The sequence below is a fragment of the Struthio camelus genome, chromosome 4 (assembly GCF_040807025.1).
Source record: "Struthio camelus isolate bStrCam1 chromosome 4, bStrCam1.hap1, whole genome shotgun sequence".
Lineage (NCBI taxonomy): Eukaryota > Metazoa > Chordata > Aves > Struthioniformes > Struthionidae > Struthio > Struthio camelus.
Genome location: NC_090945.1, coordinates 34,697,901 through 34,719,223, shown reverse-complemented (window position 1 = coordinate 34,719,223; position 21,323 = coordinate 34,697,901). Strand labels below are relative to the sequence as shown.

The following is a 21,323-nucleotide window of genomic DNA, read 5'->3' as shown; positions in this document are numbered from 1 at the left end:
CTCCTACTCTGGCGTGTCTAGCCATTTACTAAAACAAGCCCTTCATCAGTTTGTCTCTGTAGAGCTGAATGTCCCTTTTGGACCTGCCTTTCTCACCTGATACAGTATTGTAAGCAAAAGAACAAAGAACCCATTTCACTCCTTGACTTAGAAGCTCTTCCTGAACTGGCCCACCATGATTAACTGGGATTTATATAGAATAGATGTGGGAACTGATAATATTGTAGGATTATTGCATGTATTTCCCTCTGTTACATTAAATAAGCTTTTTAGAGGAAATCCACCTGCAGATGCCAAAAAGGCCTTTGCTCAGGTTGAGTAGTTGTTCATCTTTTCTACCCTTGAGATGATGGGATTCACTACTTGCCTAAGATTAATGTACCCAGCTAAAGCTGTCAAGATACTTATCAAGAGTTATGAATCGAAAAGCTTTGGGCAGAAACCAGGTACTAAGCAGGGCACTCCCTTATCTGCTTTATTGCTTGTTTTCTCTATGAACTCTGATGTAAGGACTTTGCTCCAGCAGTGTTGTATTACTGGTAAAGAAGGGAGGATATTAGGTTGCGCTCTATTCTGACAGCGAATTACATACTGCCGTTAAGTGTATGTTGCCCGCTATACGGTAACAATATTGTACTTTCTGGAGAATGAAATTCTCACCTTGGATCTTGCCTGGGTCCATGTAGAAGCTTTTGAAGAGAGCTTCACTCTCTTCCCGATACGACTTCAGTATCACATAACGGACTCTGTGTAACCAAAAATTATTTGTCCTTTTAAAATTAAAATTCCCTTAAAAAGATTTACATAACTGCAATAACCTAACTCTATTACAGGTTTCTTGGAAGATGCTGCTAAGATTCATCTTATCCCCCTTTTTAATTACTATTTTTCAAGATCTTAAAGTCCTTGTCCCAGTTACATCTTGTCGCAAAACCACCAGAGAATGATATATTAAAATTTATTCAGACAGGTGGCAGATATAAAAAGTAAAGCTAATAGCTCTATGAGAAAAGAAACCACAGGTGGTTTGGCAATTCAGAGCTCTTACTATTTGGTCACAGAGTTGCACTCAGTGGCTGATGGTGAGTATGAGCAGTGCACTACTGGCCAGCCCTGAGGAGCAGCTGTCTTGTTTGTCAGAGCTTTCCAGGCAGGGCTAGGGAGTGGGACACTCATGTAGTGGCACTAGGGCCAAGGGGTTAAAGAGGCCTTGAGGCTGGACTGGGTTGCGGTGGTGGATGAAGGCTGGGCAAACCATGGTAACTGCCTGGATACAGAGATCTATCTCTTTCTCTATACCAGAAGGGGAGGCTACAATGGTGTATCCTACACAGTTAGAATAGCAACAAAATCACACATATTCCATCCAAATGTACCCTTTTACTTCCATATTCTGTTGATATTTTGTGATAAAATAACGAGCCCATTTTATATAGTGATTAAAAGCATCATAAAAGAGTAAGGCGTCATGTCTCATTTTTATTCCCCATGTAAATGGCATCTATAATAAATCTGAAGTAATTTAGAAGCCTCTTTTCAATTTTTCTACACTGGTGCAAGTCTAACTCACATTGCCAGCATTCAGTGTCACTTTTGGCTGCATAAGTCAGCAGTAAAACAGTCCCACCCTCCCTCCTCCACAATGGCTGCTCATCCTTATCCCCATGTCACCCACTCCCTTTGTGCTGGCAAAATTGTTTGTGCAGCTGCAGAACGAACAGGCCTAGGGAACTGATCTGGCTGGGAAAAACAAATGATTTGGGGGCCAAGTTAAAATTAACTTGGATCAGTTCCCTGATCTGCTTCACTGTGTGGTTGTCCAAGTCCTTGTGCTCATCCTGTGCAGGGGCAGGAACGAGTGACTGAGGTGGGAGAAAGGATGAAATTTACCTTTTTGACAGTGTCGTCGTCTTCAGCCAGTTTAAAGTGGTTGTGAAACTGTGGTGTACGGAAACTTATCTGGCTTTTTTTAAGGAAGGGAAAGTTCTTTCACTTTGAGCACAACTGCATATGTGCAGAACATATGCAACATATGAATGTTCCTACATTCAGCATAGGAATAGGGCTCACTGGTGAATAAGGAAGGCTAGCAGAAAGACTGATAGGATTTAGGAACTCAGTGAGCTTATGGAATCACTTCATATTAAAAAGGCAGCTTTTGGATGCTGCATTATGTCATGAAAAGAAGAAAAAAACAACAGAAAACACTGCTGTTGTTCTGCTGTTCGTGAGCTGACAGAGGCCAAAGAATTGTAAGGATCTCTGTCCAAAAATGTATAGTTAGCTCTTCAAAAGGCAGAATTGCGCTCAGTTGGCATTAAGAAGCCTATATGCTAGGGCACAGAGTATGCCTCCATTACTACGTCTTGCTCTTTCCAGTTCCAGAGTCTTCCTTTGCTCTTTGCTTAAGGTACTAAAGCAACTGAACTGAACAGTAGGTAAATCAGTATTTAATGCAATGGGCTGTTAGTGAGCTCTCAATAACAGATAGTCCTGAGAATAAATGTACATATATTGCATTAGTTTCTGTTTGCACTTTCAGGATGAAATTATCCTGTAGGTTTCAAATATCCTGGCAGTCACACAGAGTGTTGAAAAAGGTTGTCCATATGACAAGAGCATTAAGACCTATTTCAAGCTCCCCTATTTTCTTTCTTGAAAAAAAAATAGCCACGTTCTTGACCTACAAGTTGAGCATCTTTAAAAACAGCTCTGACTAAACTTGATACACTATTGCACAAGTCACATCTGTAAATCCTCATTATAAGTAAAAATTGCAAAGTCAAACACTTAAGAGTTGTGAAAGAGCAAAATAAATGCTGCTACATGCTATGTAAGTATTCAATTCAGGTGCATCTTGATACCTGTTTTTAACTGAGCACTCACATATGTTTCTTCCGCAAGATTCCTGTCTCATTCAATGAACAGAACAAATAGTGGTCAGATAACGGAGAGTGATTCTGTTTTCTCCCTTGTTTACTCCATGTCCCAAGGCCTTATTTATTGCACGCTATTCAAACCCTACTCTGAAGATTCAATTATTGACTTAATAACAGGCTTTAGGGTTCTCATCATTGTAGGGCCCAGCCAGTCCTGGTTATCCCTGTGAGCCTGAGTTTTTATTATCAAATCTATTTTGCTTTCTCCCCACTTTTCCTTCATTCTACCTGCTGACCACCATCTTGCTCTTTGGCTTCCCATGTAATCTCTTTTTTCCTCCCTACTAGCTTCCCATTCCCACAAATGCTTACTTTCTAAATTTTTGTCCTAAACTCACTACCTCGTAGTCTCAATTTTCCCCTGAGTTTTTTCTTTTCTTTCACCAGCCAGTTACTTCCATCTCCCCACGACTCAACACTCTTGTGGTCTCAGGCATGCTCAAAGCCCAGTTCTAGTTTCCATCTCATTTTCTTCAGCCCCAATCTAGTATCCCTCCCAACTCATTTTCCCACTCCATGCTCCTTGCATCTATTGCTTCTCCATTTGAATCAAATAGCTTTATCCTCCAAGTAACCTGACTGTTAGTATTCAGTTGTTGGGAAGATAGGAGAGACATTCTCCAGGCAAAATCAGACAAGTCTATAGGCACCGTAGGACTACTCTTCCAGGAAGAACTGAGGGTGGCTTACAGCTTGTAGCTCATCTCTTGACATAAAATTCATCTCTCCTTTCCCTGCCAAATTTCATTTTTCTTCCTGAATGGACAGAAGCACTAGAGCCTCCCTCCCTCCCTCTCTCTCTCTCTTTCTCAAAAAAAAAAAAGTAATATTTTAAGCACTGACAAAAATATTTGTTATTTTTTATCTTGTTTTCAGAAACACCTGAACTGTTTCACTGACCTTTTCCACACTTATTCAGCCCTGAGGCACACACCTAGGATACTTGATGAAGTTCTAAACATGTACAATCAATACGGTCTCAATATGGGAGGTACAGGGCAACCTTAATTACAGGTGAAGATCTCAGTCTACTAATAATATAATTTAAAGAACTAAAACATGCTATGCATATCCAGAGATTCTGCTGTAGTAGAGGTGTCAGAGAGAAGAAGGAAAAAGACTCCATGACTTATCAACACTTAGGAAAATAATTTTCCAAATGTCTCAGTCAACAACTCTTTAAAAAATCAAAAAAGTACAATGTAAAAAGAAGGCACTTATGTGTGCCTCTTCAGACAATTAAAGTAGCTTTCAGTGTAAAGCATTTTACCTGGGTTTCTAAAAGGATCACCTTTACAGATAAGCATCAAATTTTCTGCATGGAGATCACCACAGAAAGCCCCCAGATAACTGCAAATAGCAAGAGAGCAGTACTGCCTTACTCTACCTGAAAACTTGCAGTCTGAAAGTGGCCTTACAGCCAACGTGCAGTTGGCTCAGCTTCTGCAATGTCCAGCCTCATCGTACGTGAGCCCTATAGTTCAGAGTTGCTTGTGTGCCTAAGGACTTCAACACCTAGAAGATGGCACTGATAGAGCATAGCACTCTCATTAAGCAAAGCACTTATCAGAGAGCAATGAGATGGAGGAGTATAACAATTTATGGCTTGCAGTAAGGCAATCTTGCACTGTGATCTCATCAAATCTTGAACAAAATAGGTCAAGCTTGGTCAGTGTTCAAATGAGATACACTCTAGGGAAAACACAGATACTGTAAGAAACGATGCTTTAAGATTCAGCTGACAGAACTGCTGAGGCATTGTTGCAAATCTAGGCCAGATTCCCAGATGTCTGAGGTACGCCAGGTAGGTCTCTGGACTGTCATATCTGAGGGCCGCTGGACTGCTGGGACCATATTTCTCACTTTTCAGATGAGAAATAAAATTACAGTTATGCCTTGTGAGTGATTAAATAAATCATGCTTCTTTTTGTTTGCAGACAAGGCATTCAGAGACAATGTAAATGCAGAAAAGAAGTTTGTTTGGCTCCTATAATCCTGATAGAACTTTCCTGCTCTCTCTTTTCAAAATCCTTCTTTAAAGCTTTTCAACACTAGGACACCAAAAGTGAGAAAATTAAATTGCTTTAGGGTGATAAACATCATAAATGCTTTCGAGCAAAACAAATGCAAAATAAAACAAATTATACAATCTATTTCTTTACAGATACATTCCTTTTCCTTTACATTCACACCACCTATCTATTCACATACCCACTTACCTACCCTCCCCTCAACTCATTTCCCCAGATAGTTGACTAGCATCAGTTGTCACTTCTAACGTGTTTCATTCTTACATTGACTTCAAGCTCCTCAGTTCAAATACTGTATCTTTTCTTTGCCCATAAAACATCATATGCATGTAAAATTGTTTGCATAACTGTGATGTTCCAAAAAACATGCAAAGTTTTATTCTAAAATAATTAAAGATAGTGACAGCTATGCTTCTTGGGGAATTAAGTAGTTAGAGTTAAAAGAGTGTAATTAACAAGAGGAAATTGAGCAAGGACACCAAACTGACCACAGTAGCTCAAGAGGAAAATGCTCATGAGAATTCTGACAATTGCAAGTGGTCAGGACACAGCTTTCCTATCTCAATCACAGTGTAACACCTCCTGTAGAGTGATCGCTAAGGCTGAAAATGAATTTACAAACCTTGCACTCTTTGCTTGTCCATGCTGTTTGGATGTATATTACCCTGTCAGTCTGAACAAAAAACAATTTCTAGATTTTTTAGGCTGAAAAACATTCAGATTTTATGTGCTTGCTTTGTTTTGATTTTTGTTTTACTTTGCTTTATGCTCCTTCATCTTTGACAAAAGTGAACCAGAGAAGCAATGCCTGCCTTATTGTTGATTTGTGGTGTATAATCATGTTAAAGACAGATCACTGGTCTCCTAGGTACTACAGTGCCATTTATAACAGACAATTATCTCTGCATGGTGCGGTTCTCATGATCTAGTCATTGTAAATGCTTGTTATCTGTGCAGAGCCAGCTGAATACTGCGTGTTTCTCTTTAAAGCTGATTTGATTTTCCAGTGCTGTCTGTCATCCTTGGAGTTTTCTCTAGTGCATAGCTCAGTTTTCAGTCTGCACACACGGAGTGAGGTTCTTCTGAAGTGATCTGTGTGAGGCAGAATCTGTGTACTTTTCCTTCCTACTACAAGCAGGGACTACAGTACAAAAACCAAAAACAACAGCGTAATCTACATGGGGAAATCTCCAGCCATTGCACTATTCTAAAAGGAAGCCCTACTAACGGCAGGAACAATTTGCAAATGCCAAAATAAAGGGCAAAAGAGTTTTGAATATAGTGGCATTGTCTACAAAAGGGAAATGCAACAAAACATTCTAGTTGGTTTTAAAATTAGCTGGAGAAGATGTAAAGAAGTCTAGGCCTTAATGACCTCAGTACCATAATATGCCACTAATTAGCTCTATGATGAATAAATGGAAACAAAATAAGGAGTGACAGACTAGGTCAGCCAGTGGTTTGCCAAGTCTTGTCTCATCTTCTCTACTGGGGCCTGTACATGATGCTTTTTAATTGTGTCTCCGCTATCTTTTAATTGTAATCAGGACTGGAATTGCATTGTGATACACACTATACAAACATGCACTGACATACTGCACTTGCTCTCTGATCTTGTCAGGCATGATAAGAGCAGCTCCTCACATTCACCTCCCTGGCCGATACTTGTGCAGCTCCTGGTGGGCATGCATATGCCTTCATTTTTTCTCAGCCAGCCTTCTCTGCCTCCTCCTGTTCTCACGCAGTTAGGTCCACAGGGTTGTTCCTCCCCCACCTGCTTCTGCAAACTACATTGTGCCTGTTGCCCTTCGTGATTATTTTTCTTCTCTGAATATCTACCTCCCCAGTCCTGCTTCTAACGTTTCATTCCCTCTCCTTCCTACACAATGGAGACCTCGTTATTTTCTTGAGGTGATCCTGCCCCTCTACTCAGCCCTGGTGAGGCCTCACCTGGAGTACTGTGTCCAGTTCTGGGCTCCCCAGTACAAGAGAGACATGGCACTCCTGGAGAGAGTCCAGCGGAGGGCTACCAAGATGATTAGAGGGCTGGAGCACCTCTCCTAGGAAGAAAGACTGCAAGAGCTGGGCCTGTTGAGCCTGGAGAAGAGACGATTGAGAGGCGATCTCATCAACGTGTACAAGTATCTGAAGGGGGAGTGTCAAGAGGATGAGGCCAGCCTCTTCTCTGTGGTGCCCAGCAACAGGACAAGAGGCAATGGGCAGAAACTGAACCACAGGAAGTTCCATCTGAACCTGAGAAAAAACTTCTTCACTGTGAGGGTGACAGAGCATTGGAACAGGTTGCCCAGAGAGGTAGTGGAGTCTCCTTTGCTGGAGATATTCAAAACCCGTCTGGATGTGATCCTGGGCAATATGCTCTAGAGGACCCTGCTTGAGCAGGGAGGTTGGACTAGATGATCTCCAGAGGTCCCTTCCAACCTAAACGATTCTGTGATTCTTCATCCTAAGAAGGGAGCACCTTATATACTCAATAATACTTTTCTTTTAAATCTGTAAAAAACCCAACATTCACTGGCCTTGAGTTCTCTACTCCTCCAATTCAATGAACAAGGAAAAAAGTGACCTTAACCTACACTGCCTTTATTTTGAGTGTACCAAAGGACCCAAAATGTCTGTCAGAGGATGCCAGCTCTACTCTGGTGGAGCCTTGAGAAGTAGAAAACCATCAGAGTGCAGCAGTAATGCTCTGGTGATACTCCTTCCACACTGCAAGCAGAGAGGGCTGAAAATAGCCTCAAGCCTGTTAGTAAACCAACTAACTGCTCCTGAGAGTAGGGGTCTGGTCCCTTCTTTTGGTATTTCAATAACACGCGCGTCAAGAAATATAGAACATTATTCTGTAAGTTAACTATCTGTCCTGAGAGGGATACTAACATACAAAGCTTGGTGAAGAAAGACTTCCAGAAGCCTCAAATACTGAATCACTCCCAAATGCCTCACTCCTCCTTAAAATCCACCAGACTTCTTAGATCCCCATAGGATCCTGTACTTTGAGGATTCTTGGAAGCGTTACACATTTCTATACATCCAGAGCGAATAAATATACCCCCAATTCAGCTTAGCACGTGTCATAAGCAGTCAATTAACACTGAGAAACCACTCTGAAACACTATCAGTTTACTAAGAAGACTGTTGCATGCAGCTTTCATAGTGCTGAACAGTCCTGAATTGTTTGGCATTCCTCTTGCTAGGATATTCCATTTGTGTGTGTGCTTCTAGGTGGGGGTGTTTGTCTTTTTTTTTTCTTTTTAAAACTCATCAGCTCAGTGGCTACCAAGAAAACAAATGCAGCAAAAAGAATATTAGACGCACAGTCAGCTATTACATCACTGGAGATCTGACAAATGAGAGGTCAGTGTCCTTATACTAACAAAATGGATGACTAAACTTTACTGATCTAGACCACTCCACAAACATATATTACCAAGGTATACAAGCTACCCAGAAGAAAGTACCCTGCAGGTATGCAGGTGTTGCTTATGCAGGGGTGGGGCACAGCTCAGCAACAACATTTAGAAAAGGAGTCCAAGGCTTTTAAAGGGACCACGCTCCTTTTACCAGAAAAACAATAAAACCTACTATTTAGTAATTCGTATTTTCCATTACAGGGTTTGCCATAAGAAGGAATGCTGTAGCTCTCTTTCCACCACTGATCTTTATTTCATTCACAATAAATACTTTCATTATTAGGTACACATTTAGCAGGCAGAGGGTACCTAAGAGGACTTCAGCCCTCTCATTGGGCTGGGCCAGCAGAGTTTGCATTACACTATTTTCCTCCCATCCCCATTTAGATCAATGTTGTGTTTCTGCCTAGTCAAGTTTTACGAAAGGTTAGAACAAAAGATAATTTAATTCTCATCTAGTGGTCCTACGTCCAGCCGATGCCTTGATGACAGAGCTTTCTTCCTCTTTATTGTGAGACAAGTGATGTTAGCCTTCTAGTGTTACCACGTAGGTAGTTATGCGCTATTACCAGCAGATCTTGTGAAGCCTGAGCCTCACCTTCAGCAAGACAGACATGATAAAATCTTCTTTCCTCAATAACATGACTAATAAATGTATAAATTCCCTTCTCCTCTCTCACTTTGCCAATATCTGTCTTATCTCCAGGTCTCACTTAGACATAATTTCAAACATAGAAGACATGTCTATACTATGAACAGGCAACCCTAATTCTGGCACGAGATCCACAGCATGCTGCAGTTTAGTGCTAGGGAGCTGAAGCTTAAGATTTGGCACCTACAAAACATGGTAACTGGAATGACTGCTCCTGACTCTTCATCGGCCTTATGAGATAGCGAAGGGGCTAGTACACTCTTCTCATGAAGGAAACAGCACGCTCCACTTTAGATTTCTTTCCAAAGCAGGTGGATGATGCACAACTGAAAAAATGTGGCAAGTATTTATGAAACGGATTCACTATTAAACACTGTATACAACAAGCAAGGGGGACGCCATCCTGAAGCCTTCCTGGAATTTTGGCAGCTTTTCCGAGAGATCATCTGTGAATTACTAGAGATGAGTTTGATGTGTGTGTTGTAGGCAATAAACAAGAGTGACTTTAAGGGGCTGTGTACACTGAGAAAGTAACACCTCTAACTAGAGAATGCAATCACTGGCATACAGAGCGGAGACACATTAGTAAAAAAGCAGGAGAACCTAAGGAGTACCTTAAAAGTTTTTTTTACCAAAAACATGAGTTTAAACAACAAAATCCAAAGAACGCAAAAGGCTACAACCATACTAAAAACACGCAATTAACTTGTTAGTTTACTCTACCTAAAGATCATAATAACTATACCCAAACTAGAGTTCCCAGAATACTCCCAAATTCCGGCATGTGCATCCCAACTACATTTCAGCCTCACATCAGAGTGAGAGGTGGGCATTCATCAGGCATTCATCATTCATCCCACTTTGTCTTTCACTACAGGGAGAGAAACACATGCACGTTAGCTCATAGGGAACTGTGACACGCTTTGGCCGTGTCCATGCTCTGGAGGACTGGGAAAGTGAGAACATACTTGTCACTCAAGCTATTTCTCCTTAAGTAACTTTCATTTTTTATCTGCTCAAATATGAAACCATATAAAATACATATTATTTCCCATATGAAAGCTTAGTATCAAGGGAATATTTAAAAGTTAAGCCAACTAAAGTTGGTGCTCCTTAAGACCTGATTCTAGTTCCATGGGAATCAGTGGGAGCTGTTCCAGTGACTTTTACAGAGATCAGGTCCTTTAGAATTTTTTGATATCCCAATTTTAGAACTACACTTCTTTTTTTAAGCCTGCAGTATCACATTAAAAGCTATAAATAAGGGCTTAGTCCTGAACAAACACTCCTTTTCAGAGCAAAAAGGCACATGCCTGCAATGTACCATGTTGCGTTTGAAGCCTACCCATCAAAGGCCAGCTACTTGTTCTTTTTTAATATCCATTGTTATTTGAAAAAGTGGAAAGATTCCTATTACACTCAGAGGAATACTAGAAGAGGCTTTAAGTCTTCTGAATGACCTTTGCTAACCTAAAATTTTTTAAAATATACTTACAAAAATTAAAACTAAGATTCTCCTTTATGGGAAAGGCAGTTGTCCAGGCTAAATGAGGTCAGTCTGTAGTTCAAAAATAGCTTTTCAAACTGCTCAGTTAGCAAACCCACCTCAAATCTTACAGCATTAGCATTAGGTAACCACAGCATTAGGTAACCACATGTAACCCCACAGTGAATGACCACTAGGTAATTCCAATTTGACTATAAAACAGCACTACATTTTGCACTATCTGTGTATATTACACCAAGTTGAACTTGTGGTTCTGACAAAGTTGGGTTCATAGCAAAGTGGGAATTTGGTAAGAGTTTCAAAAAGGTCAAAGAGAGGAAAAAAAAGAAGTGAAAACTCATAATTTGGCTAGTGACAAAAGCAAACTAGATTTTTTTCTGCCCCCCCTCCCCCCTGCACCAAAGACTATGTTGCCTTTCTGAGCAGAAAGAACAAGATGGTGGTAGAGAATAAAATGTCTTTGCAAACTCTCATATATGAAAGATATTGTAAAGCCTTGACATTTTGTTGTTGTCTTAAGACATTTTTAACCTACCGTTGCTTTTTTCTGCAAATTAAGATCTATTCCCCTCTCCCAGAGAAAGCAAATACTGAGATCTGAATGCTTTACATTTTTATGCTAGAAGAGGCTGCAGATGGGGAAGCAGTTTAATCAGTGTGGGAGGGATTAGCCCAGAATAACAGTAAGATATATTATACCATCAAAAAATGGCATGTCTGGAAGGAAAGTTTTGAGCATAAATTTATACTGACCTTAGCCAGAATAACTTGCTCTCTTCAACATCTGCAGCTGCAGCAGTTATGAGGGAGTTATCTGGCTTCATATACTTTTTTCACATCTGTCAACTAAATCAGAGATAGAAATACAAAAATCTAGCACATGGGGACATTATATGGATTTGTGGCACTCCCAGAAGTGGACATTATATGGATTTGTGGCACTCCCTGAATTGTGGCACTCCCTGAAGGACTTAGGTCTTTAAACTAACAAACATATTACATTAGGACACAGGTATAATTTTCCGCCTTGTGACAGACATTATATTGGTCCAATACTGTGCCTGTTCCATTATGTAATGAAAAAATAGTTCTACTTCCCTCTGATGACCTCTCTGAAACTTCCAAACATGGGTAAACAAATCTACAGTATATGAGACAATAAGTTTGGCATACATCTATGAAACTTCATGCTTCTAGGATGAGCAAAATGAATATACTCTTATTTTAATTGCCTTATTTTAATTTAATTGCACAACACCATGTGTGAGCAAACGCAACAGAGTCGGAACAAATTGTAAGAGGACAGAGAGATTTTCACAGATGTAGCTCATATAGCAATTCAGTGATTCTTCATCATTTTCAACATCACTGGTGACTGCCATTAAGACTAAACTGGGAAGCCTTAATAGAAATGGGCAAGGCAAAGTTATTCAACAGGAGTGCCAACATTCTTCACCATGTAGCATGCAAGTTAGTGAAATGAAAAATATGTTATATTTCCCCTGCCTACATCATTTCAAGCTATGTTATGGTCCGGCCTAAATGATAAGGTGATGAAAATGCATGAGTGTAACATGCCTTTATTTCAGCAACACGTATGACACAAAGTACTAAAATACCTAAAGTATAACATTGTCTTGAATAATTCTGTTCTAAATCTTCAGGTGCCAGTGAGATATTTTTCTGTTGTTGCCCCATGCTTGAAAAATACCGTGGGAGTTGTTCTTAAGCTATATTCTGAGGTGGCATAAAAAACTCAACCAAACTACAATTCAATATCTTTTGCTCGCATTTTGAACAACAGTTGCACTTTCAGTTCATAAAAAATTTATATTCTTTTATACCTTTATAACATCAAACTATATTTTAGGTTAAAAAGGTGATGTTCCAAATGGGCAGATGCAAACCGATGTAATTTTAATGTACTAAAAGATATAAAGGCACTAAACTATAAATAGATTAGCAAATTTTAAAAAATTGCATGCATGTGCAGACATAAAACAAACAAAAAAGTCAAGCCCAGTTTACAGTCATTAGGGAAGGTGATGAAATTCCATCCAGCATAGTCACCAATATGACTGGTAACTATAAGTAGGTAAATAACGTTTTCATACAGTAAGAAGAATAGAGAAGGGAATTGTAGAACCAAAGTAAATGAAAGAAGTGGTGACAGATGTGAAAGGTGATAAATATACTCCTTACATGGAAGAAAATCATCTACTTTTTAAATTGAATTTGTTTTCTGCTAGATTAGCATAATGAAACAGCTCTGACAAATGCACGTGCTAGTGCAAAAGAGAAAGACAGGACTGCAGCATAAGTAAGATATGCTTAGACTGCCATGGAGCTACTGCCTTGGATACTGTCTGATAAGTTAAAAGGTCATCGCTCAGGAACAATGGTGGTCTCAGAAACTTTCAGGTCCAGAACGATCCCGGAAAAAACTCAGGAGGAAGTACCTGGGCCTCCACGGTAGCATCTGAATGGACAGTGTAAAGGCACTGGAAAATACAGAGAGGCAACCACCTTGCTGCTCAGAGCACATAAAACTTCAGTCAGGATCAGGGCACTCAACAGGGTCCCGGCCCAATCAGAGGCCAGACTGGTACAGACTGTAACCTGCAGGCCACAGCACCCTGGCCCCTTCCTTGGCAAGCAGTGCTGGCCTTTGCTCCATAGGCACAGCCCTCCAGAAATGAGCCTTGTAATGTACAGAAAGGCTATTCTGTAGAGCTGAGGTCCTCAATTCACAGATTACAGGGAGGGAAAGTGCTTGGTGGCAAACACTGGCAGAGACAGATAAACTCTCTAGACCAGATAGGGTCTGAAGTAGTTCAACGGCCTTACTGAAGGAAATCAGTATGTTCACTGAGGATACGCTTTCTAAATAGTTCCAATACCATGCAGTGTTAATTTTCATCATTATTATTAGCAATGTGATGGTATGAGCCTACCTCTCGATATTTATTTCCTTTGTGAAAAAACTCTTCTCTTCTTGCTTCTTACAATAGAGTGGACCTTGCCCAAAGATGGTCCATTTCTAAAAGCTGTTTATAGTACATGGCCAGCTGGGCTTAAGCTGGCATGATGGATGAAGTCTTGGGGCAGAATGAATAGTCTGGATTTAGGCTCACTTGGACCAAATTTTGATTGACTTACAATAATTTATTGCATCTCACTTGGTGAAATCTATAGCTCTAACTCCCATAAAATTCATCTTTGAATTACCCTGAACTCAGGCAGGCAGTGATTCCAAGCGTTAGCTTTGAAACAGAAATCCAGTTGGTAGCAGATGACATAGAGCAAGGGAAGGCAGAAAGGTGAATATTGTAGAAAAAAAACCCATACAAAACTAAAGAAAATTTAATTTTAAAATTAATTTTCTTCCTCCTTCTTCTCGACCCTTCTTTTTGTTTCCCATGAACATGGAAGCTCCTCTTGTATACATACATATACATATACATATAGAGAGAGAGAGAAAGCAAATCTCAATGTCCTGCAGGAACATCAGCAGAAGCTGAGTTTATCTTCCAATCCAAGCATAGGGGTGACAGAAGAAATATCAGCACCTTAAAATAGTATTACCTGGCCAATAACAGCCAGCTAAACAAAGGTATAAAAAAATTATCAAAGAGCATTATAAATATGCATAAAATGTTGTAGAATAATTTTAAGCGTCAAAGGAAATAAACCGTCACACAGATCAGAAAAGACTACATTAGTTGGTTTCATTTTCTATTGTGAATTATTCACTGAATTCTAGAAAAGAGGTTGTAATGTGGCACAAAAAGCTATTTTCCATCAGTAAATAGAAGAGTTGTTATTCTAAATACTCATAAGCAAGGCTACAGCTGAGGTGTGATCTCACCGAACACAGCTCAGGCTTAACGTGTTGCTTCTACTCCTGCCCTCCTTGCCACCGCTCATTCTGCCTTTCTGACTGCAGCCCCCCAGCCCCTCAGGTTATGGTTATACAGACATTTCTTTCAAGGCCCTGGCTATTACCTCATTCCTCTTCCCAACCCCAACACCTTATTCCTATCCTCTACTGTCTCCTCAGTCATATCATTACAACTCTGTGTGAGGTAGCTTATCTGAGTCACTTTTAAGAAAAAGCAAGTGTGTTTGCAGCTCTACAGTTAATGCATGAACTACATTCACATATCAATGCAGCGTTTCCATTTTTTCTCTACACTCCTTAGCCTCGTGTACGCTAAACTTCAAGCTTTTAAACTTCAGCCATTAAAGTCAACACAAAAACACACCCAATAACCTCTTAATATCTGTATAGTTCTTTCAAGTAAATCTAGCATTTCTTGAGAAGTTAAATCTCTTTGTTGTGTGATGATTTGGAACTGAAAACAGACAATCTGGCTAAACAGAACTTAGAAATGCAAAATCTACACTGAATTCAGTTTATTTTTTGGCATCATGTTGTGTTTGTCTCAGTTTCAATAATAGTTATTATGCTTTAAAACAGATATCTAGCAACCAAGCAGTTTAGATATATTTCAAAAAGCCAAAGCCAGTGCATTTTTTTCACTTGTTTGACAACATCATTCATTTACACATTCCCTACTAAATCATAGGGTGTTTTTTTAATAGGAAGAGAAATCGGGGATTGCCTGAGATGGATAACTGGGTTATAACTGGGTCAAGTTACCCTTTGGAAGAAGTGAGCGAACAAAATGTGGAGCAGAGAAATCCACTGCCTTTCCCCTTGGAGCTTCGTGCAGATATGCTCTGGAAACACACTACAACTCATTGTCTAGGGCTCAGCCACAGTATCAGGCCTTCAGGGATATAGTTTCACTAACACATTACACGGTCACTGCAACTGAAAAATTCCCAAGCCTTTCCCTCCACTCCCATCCCCCACTCTCTCCTGTCCCTATTGCACTTATTTGTACTGCTGATCCTGGTTAAAACTAAACAATGTTTTTGCTGGTTTGGCTTTGATCCCCAGAACAGTTCATCAGCTGGCTCTGCGATTGCTGGCACCGGCACAAGGTGGAAGGTGGTGGGGAAGCAGAAGGCAAGAGCCAGGTGGAATTGCAGCAGGGTTAGCTCCGGGTGCAGCTAGAAGATGCAGCTGAGACAATCTAATGGCTTGCTGCTGCCAAAAACATCAGTCGCACACCCTCGTCCCCCTCTCTTCTCTCCACCTGTTTGCAGCTGTGGAGCCATGCCCTTTTTTCTGTGTGCAGCCAATTCTAAAACTCAGGCGACCTTGCATCGAGCCAAGTAAGCTCATTAAACCACTAGGCAACTGTTTCTGTGTTTTGACTGCATGGGAGCTTAAATGGCTCGCTGAAGGGTCAGATGCATAGCACAGGCAGTGCAAGATGTGTAAGGAGTGCACAGCCATCAGCAAAGATGCAGGTTGGGTGGCTGACAGAAGAACCATCCCCTTTCAGCAGCAGTGACCTCTTAGTTTGGCTTAGCTGGATCATCTCACTGAATCCTCATGCTCTTTTGGCAGCAGTGCTGGCTTATGTCAGCTAAAAATGTTGTGAAACTACATCCTGTGTCTTATTTCAGCCACGTAGGTAAGTAACAGACTTCCATGAGCGATTCATGTACCTACGAGTTAAGGATATGCCGATGTACATTTTGCACTAAAGCCCTGTCTCAGGAGCCGCATATAATTTCAGAGGAAACTCAACAAATAGCTGATATGAGTGAAACCATGATTGAAAAGTCATTTGTAGGCATTTTGCTTACTGTACCTTTCTGTTCCCCCATGGCATATTCCCCTCCTTGAGCTTCCTCCTCCATTGCACCAGAAAACGGGCACTTGATTTCTATGTTAAAGTCAATAATAGTAGATAGCTCTAAGAAATAGAAACTTTCCGTCCATCTTGTTATTTATGCAAGCATATTTTGTATTTTTAAGCAACAAAAGTTTTAAAACAGTCTCAAACTCAGCTAAACGGTCATTAAACAACCCATGGCTTCTGAATCAGTAAGTGACCATCTTAAAAGGACCATCTAACATGGGAAAAAAAAGCCATTGAGAGGGTGACCCACCTTCTACTCTACTAACAGGCATAACAGGCTGTCCTGGGTGCCTCAGGCGTTATTGGCTTTGACACAGCAGACCATGCTATATCTGAACCAGTTAAACTGGCTCCAGACACACACCGCAGGAGCCCAAAGGCAGGTACTTATTCATCTGACTGGGAAGGATACAGAAGTTGCAAATAGTGTCAGAGATTCCCATTGCTGTTGTCTTCTTTGACTGCCAGGGTCACTGAGCTGACAAGTACAACGGGAAAGTATGCCGAGCTGTGTAGACTGTAAATCTGCTATGTTCAAATAGTACACCCAGTGTGAAATCTGCACAGTGGCAGATTCTATACATAGCGAGTATGAAAACTGGTGTACTGTAATGATGAGTCAGCCACCAGTCTTTCGACAGTGAATGTTAGATGAAAGGGTTGCAATTATCTTACAAATGTTACCGACTTTGTTGTGTCTGTGATAGTTTTCCTGTCGATGAAATATGGCTCCTAGTCTGATAAGAAAGAGGTAGGGCATATAATTTGCAAACCAAGTAGCTGGGAGCGAGTCTTGGGGTGTATGTGTAATGGTTCCTTGGGTGGACTGTACTCATTTGCTCAGGAGAGATGATTTCTGCTCCTTACTAAACACATAGTGAGGATAATTTACATGTCAAGGTTGTTAACTACTTCAGTAGTAGGAAAGAGATAAAGTCACAGAGCTGCTCAATTATTTCTGAGCAATGTGTCAGTTTGGTGCCACAGTTAAGTGATATCTGGGAGATATCCTGCTTTCTGTGCCTCCTAAGAAAGAAGCCTAGTGGAATTCAATACATTTAAACCAAATCAAGACACCCAGGCCAGCAAAGTAGCCTTCTGCCTTCTCATGACCTGTGTGAAAGGGGCTCTTTTTGTGAGTGGGACTTGAAAGAGAATTGTCAACATATTATCCTTTTGGATTCCACTGTTGTCAGAACACTTTTGCTTTGTTAGACCTTCCAACATGTGGAAATGAAGTTAAAAAAGACAGGATAAGAGGATCTAACAGCTCACCACTGCTGCTCACCTAGTCTCCCTGCTCTTCTCCCAGCAGCGCAATTACACTGTTTACCTGTTTGTTTCTGTCTTTGGAGCTTGTCAGACCTGTTCCCTGAGTCAATTCAAATCACTAACCTAGGATAAAACTGATCCATGAAAAAAAGTGTCTATTTTTTGGTGGCAACTAATCTGAACAAAGAGCATGCAATATATTTCAGAAATGGTTCAAAGCTGGGGGCAAACAGTGTCATGGCCAAGAGCGATGGAAAGGGTGGAGGAAAGAGAATGAGACTGCTACGTTTCACAGGAAATGAATTGTTAGGGTGGCTCAGCTGATCCTCTGTCTGCATCCCAAGCTTGCACAAAAAGTGCCAGAGCTCAGAGATGTAAAGAGGACAGCAAAACCATACACTTTTGTCCAAAGATACCACAAGGTAAATTTTCAGTGATTAGGTCTCTACTACAAAGAACTAATGAAGATTCAAAATTCTCTCCTTTAGATTATCTGCCCCAAACTAGTCCAATTTTGCCTTTTGTATGATAATACAGTGGATGCTTTATTACCTATTAGCCAGTGAATTCTAATACAGTCTAAATTTCTGTTACTGACAAGGTAAACTGTACATTAGCATGCACAATAGTTCATGGGATTAGATAATTAGGTTGAAGTTAGCTAATAGATTCTTAAATTCATCTTTTATCTGAGTCTAGACAAGCACTCCAAAAAAGTGTGAGGTGCCACGGGCTAATATCCCAACTTTACCAATAAACGGGACAATTCACTGAATCATGCTTTTGCTTTTTCTACCTGATACAGTCAATGGCAAGGCCAATACTAGCCAGAGATCAGTGACGGTGGGAAAAGCAATCTGCAAACTCCAAAGAAACTGAGTCAGTAAGAAGGAAAGATTTTGAGGAACTTTCAAATGTTCCAATCTAACCATTCCTAAGCCTAAATCATGCAGATTTCAATTTCACAAAACTATGCGGATTAGGCAGAAATGGTGGCATAAAGCATTCCTCTACTTGACTGCTGCTCCCACACCGTTAGCAGCCCACAAAGGCAGGTCAACCACTTAATCTGTCTTAAGTAACGCAAGTGCAGGTCTTGCAGAGTATTCTAAAAAGCTACATTTGTTCACTGATCTATCTCACAAAGAAAGGAAGCGTACTTCCTAAATACTTCATATCACAGAAAGACACAACTTTGCAATCAAGTCAGCTCCCCACTGTAGTGGCACAGCAGGGTCACAGTGGTGCACTGCTTACATAAAAGGTTTTATCTCCAAGTATTTTAACATGGCCAAACATCATGTCTGGGGAAACCAAAACAGGGAGAATTCCTTCTTCTATTCTTAAATAGAGGGAAAAGGTTCCACTTTTTCAGTTAAGAGGCTAGCTACCAGTCACTGATTTCTTTACCTCTAACCTCGCTTTCCGAAATGGAGTCTCTGCCAGGCATTTAAAGCGAGAGTCAAAATGAGTTCAAGGCTGATGCGACTTGCAGATGACAATCAGTTCAGCTTTATGAAGTTTTCCCTCTCCTTTGTTCTTTAAAGATACTGTTCACATTTTCTATGCTTTTGTCATCATTCTTCGTTCTGTTTTTGCTATCAGCATACTAGCAACGCACACAGGAGTGGAGCTGCACACATTCTTACACAGCAGTTTTCAAACTTTTTTGACTGTGCTCCCTTCTCCTTTCCTGTAATTCCTTCCCCCTTTCCTTTATCTTATTCCCATTCACTTACTTACAAATATGTATTTGTACCTCCATTTTCATGCCTGCCTCAACCTAGGTATCCCAGGTTCTTTGAGTGAAACAAGACACATTTTCTGTTCTGCCTGCCTCAAGTCTTTGTATTAAAAAGTACACAGCAAAGTATGTGCAGGCTCCATCAGGCAAAGCTCTTCAAATTCTACTCCCCATATTCCAGTAAGAGCCCCTTGCACCTCTAGCAGGCTTTCTGCACTCCTCAGAGCCTCATCAAAGCACTGCCTCCAGGGACCTTCCCTTCATTTCCCTAATATCTGCATCTTTTGCCTGCAAAGACACCTCCTGAGACAATTGCCTCTTGCCCTACAGCCTTGCTCCTCATAGCTCAGTCCCACAGCTGCCTTGCCTGGACTGGTGAGCCTGGGCTCTCTCAAGAAGAGGAGGCACTGCTGGGCCTGGAGCATTGTGCATGGGCATGGCTTGCTTGAGCGTAGGGCAGGATGGGGCAGTTTCTTAGCAGTCCATTAGCACCACTGCATGCATGAGCAGAAGGCAGCTCAGCCCCAGCTGCACACCTCCTCCCTGTTCCCCGTCCTTTCCACGCATCCTCAGGGGCCTGGTAGAAATGTCACACTATTCAGCATACTGCCAGAAGGAAGGAAACTTTCAGGAGGGGAGAATGGGAAACAGAAAAGGAGGAGGGAAAGATGAAAGCTGGAGAGAATTTTCCTAGCCTTTCTGCATCCTTACCCAGGGTAGCCACCTTCCCCATGTCCCCAGTGCGAGCACCTGCTAGTTTCACAGGCAGAGTTACACAGAGCTTTGTGTTTACATTTTTAACATCACATTTGGTCCTTTGTCATCATTCTTATGACTCCAATCACTTGAAAGCAAGGGCTTTTCCCATGACCAATGTTATACCAACGGTCCAAATTACTATGCTGTCTACTGTCTTCTCAGACTCTCTCCAGTTATAGTTGCCTTTCCCTCTGCTATACTCTCTTTTCTTTCCTCCCAGGATATGCATATTATTTTCTCTCCCTCCTCAAAGCTTCTTCAAATATTAGGCTGGCCTCCCTGGGGTGGTGATACCCAGGCCCAACAAAAGTGCAAGACTGCAATTCACTTAAGATCTGTGGCCTGCTTGGAATATGCAGTGTTCTCCTTTGTGAAACGTTGTCCTGGCACTTACAAGCTCTCTATAAGATTTGTATCACTTCTTTGTCATAATCCTTTTCTTTTTGCTGTCAGAGCAGTATCTTCTAAGAGGGGCCGTGGTCAGTATGAGAGAACCAAAACAGAGATATTACTTTCAGTTACTACTGAGTTCTCTCTTAGAAGTTACCAAATAATAATAATTTTGTGTTGGATAAGTCAAACGGAAATAATCCAGCTAGAAAAGGAAATTACTTCTGAGAACTCATAAGAGGAATACTCCTTCATTTTAACATCAAACATTACCATTGAACATGTCTTTGGTACAAATACACTGAAGTCAAGGGAGTCAGAGCCCTCTGCTTTTTCACAGGCTGGAGGAGATGTTACTACAAGGTTTGAGACTACAAAGGTGAATGCTAGGAAATGTATTAGCAATTAATCTTACTTCCTTTTTTTTTCACGTTACAATCGACATCTGTTCTTCTTTGCCAGCTATCTCTGTGATTCCCAAGGCAAACTTTTCCTTTGGTTACATTTATACTTTCCTGTAGAACATTAACAAAATGTCACACTTTTCCTGAGAACACTGCTAACAGTTAATTACTCATGATATCAATTGAATGGTTAAAGTGTTTGCTTTTCTAGGCTCTACAAAGATACAATTTAAATATACAGGATAAGCTAGTTGAAAGGAGGTTTCATTTCCTTTCTTTCTTTCTTTCTTTTTTTTTTAACAATCGTTTCTGTAATTTGGATGCAGTGGTGTGTAATTCACCAGACAGGTTTAGCCTGGTGAATATGAAAAACCTGAACAGATTTGTAGGTGAAAATGGGAACATTTAATCTTAATGC

At 40.7% G+C, this 21,323-nt stretch overlaps 1 protein-coding gene across 25 annotated transcripts in view; it reads right to left on the bottom strand.

Moving 5' to 3' along the window:
- SMAD1 (SMAD family member 1) overlaps positions 1–21,323 on the bottom strand; it is a 115,069-nt gene that overhangs the window by 53,331 nt on the left and 40,415 nt on the right. For 11 of the 25 annotated variants that reach the window (XM_068942180.1, XM_068942174.1, XM_068942176.1 and 8 more), the window contains one exon: positions 661–746. The exons of 12 other annotated variants lie outside the window; for them this stretch is intronic. The gene's annotated coding sequence lies outside the window, so the exon portion shown is untranslated. Of the gene's footprint in view, positions 1–660; positions 747–11,309; positions 11,403–21,323 lie in introns of all 25 variants that reach the window. 2 more of the 25 variants (XM_068942182.1, XM_068942172.1) reach the window with 1 other exon arrangement.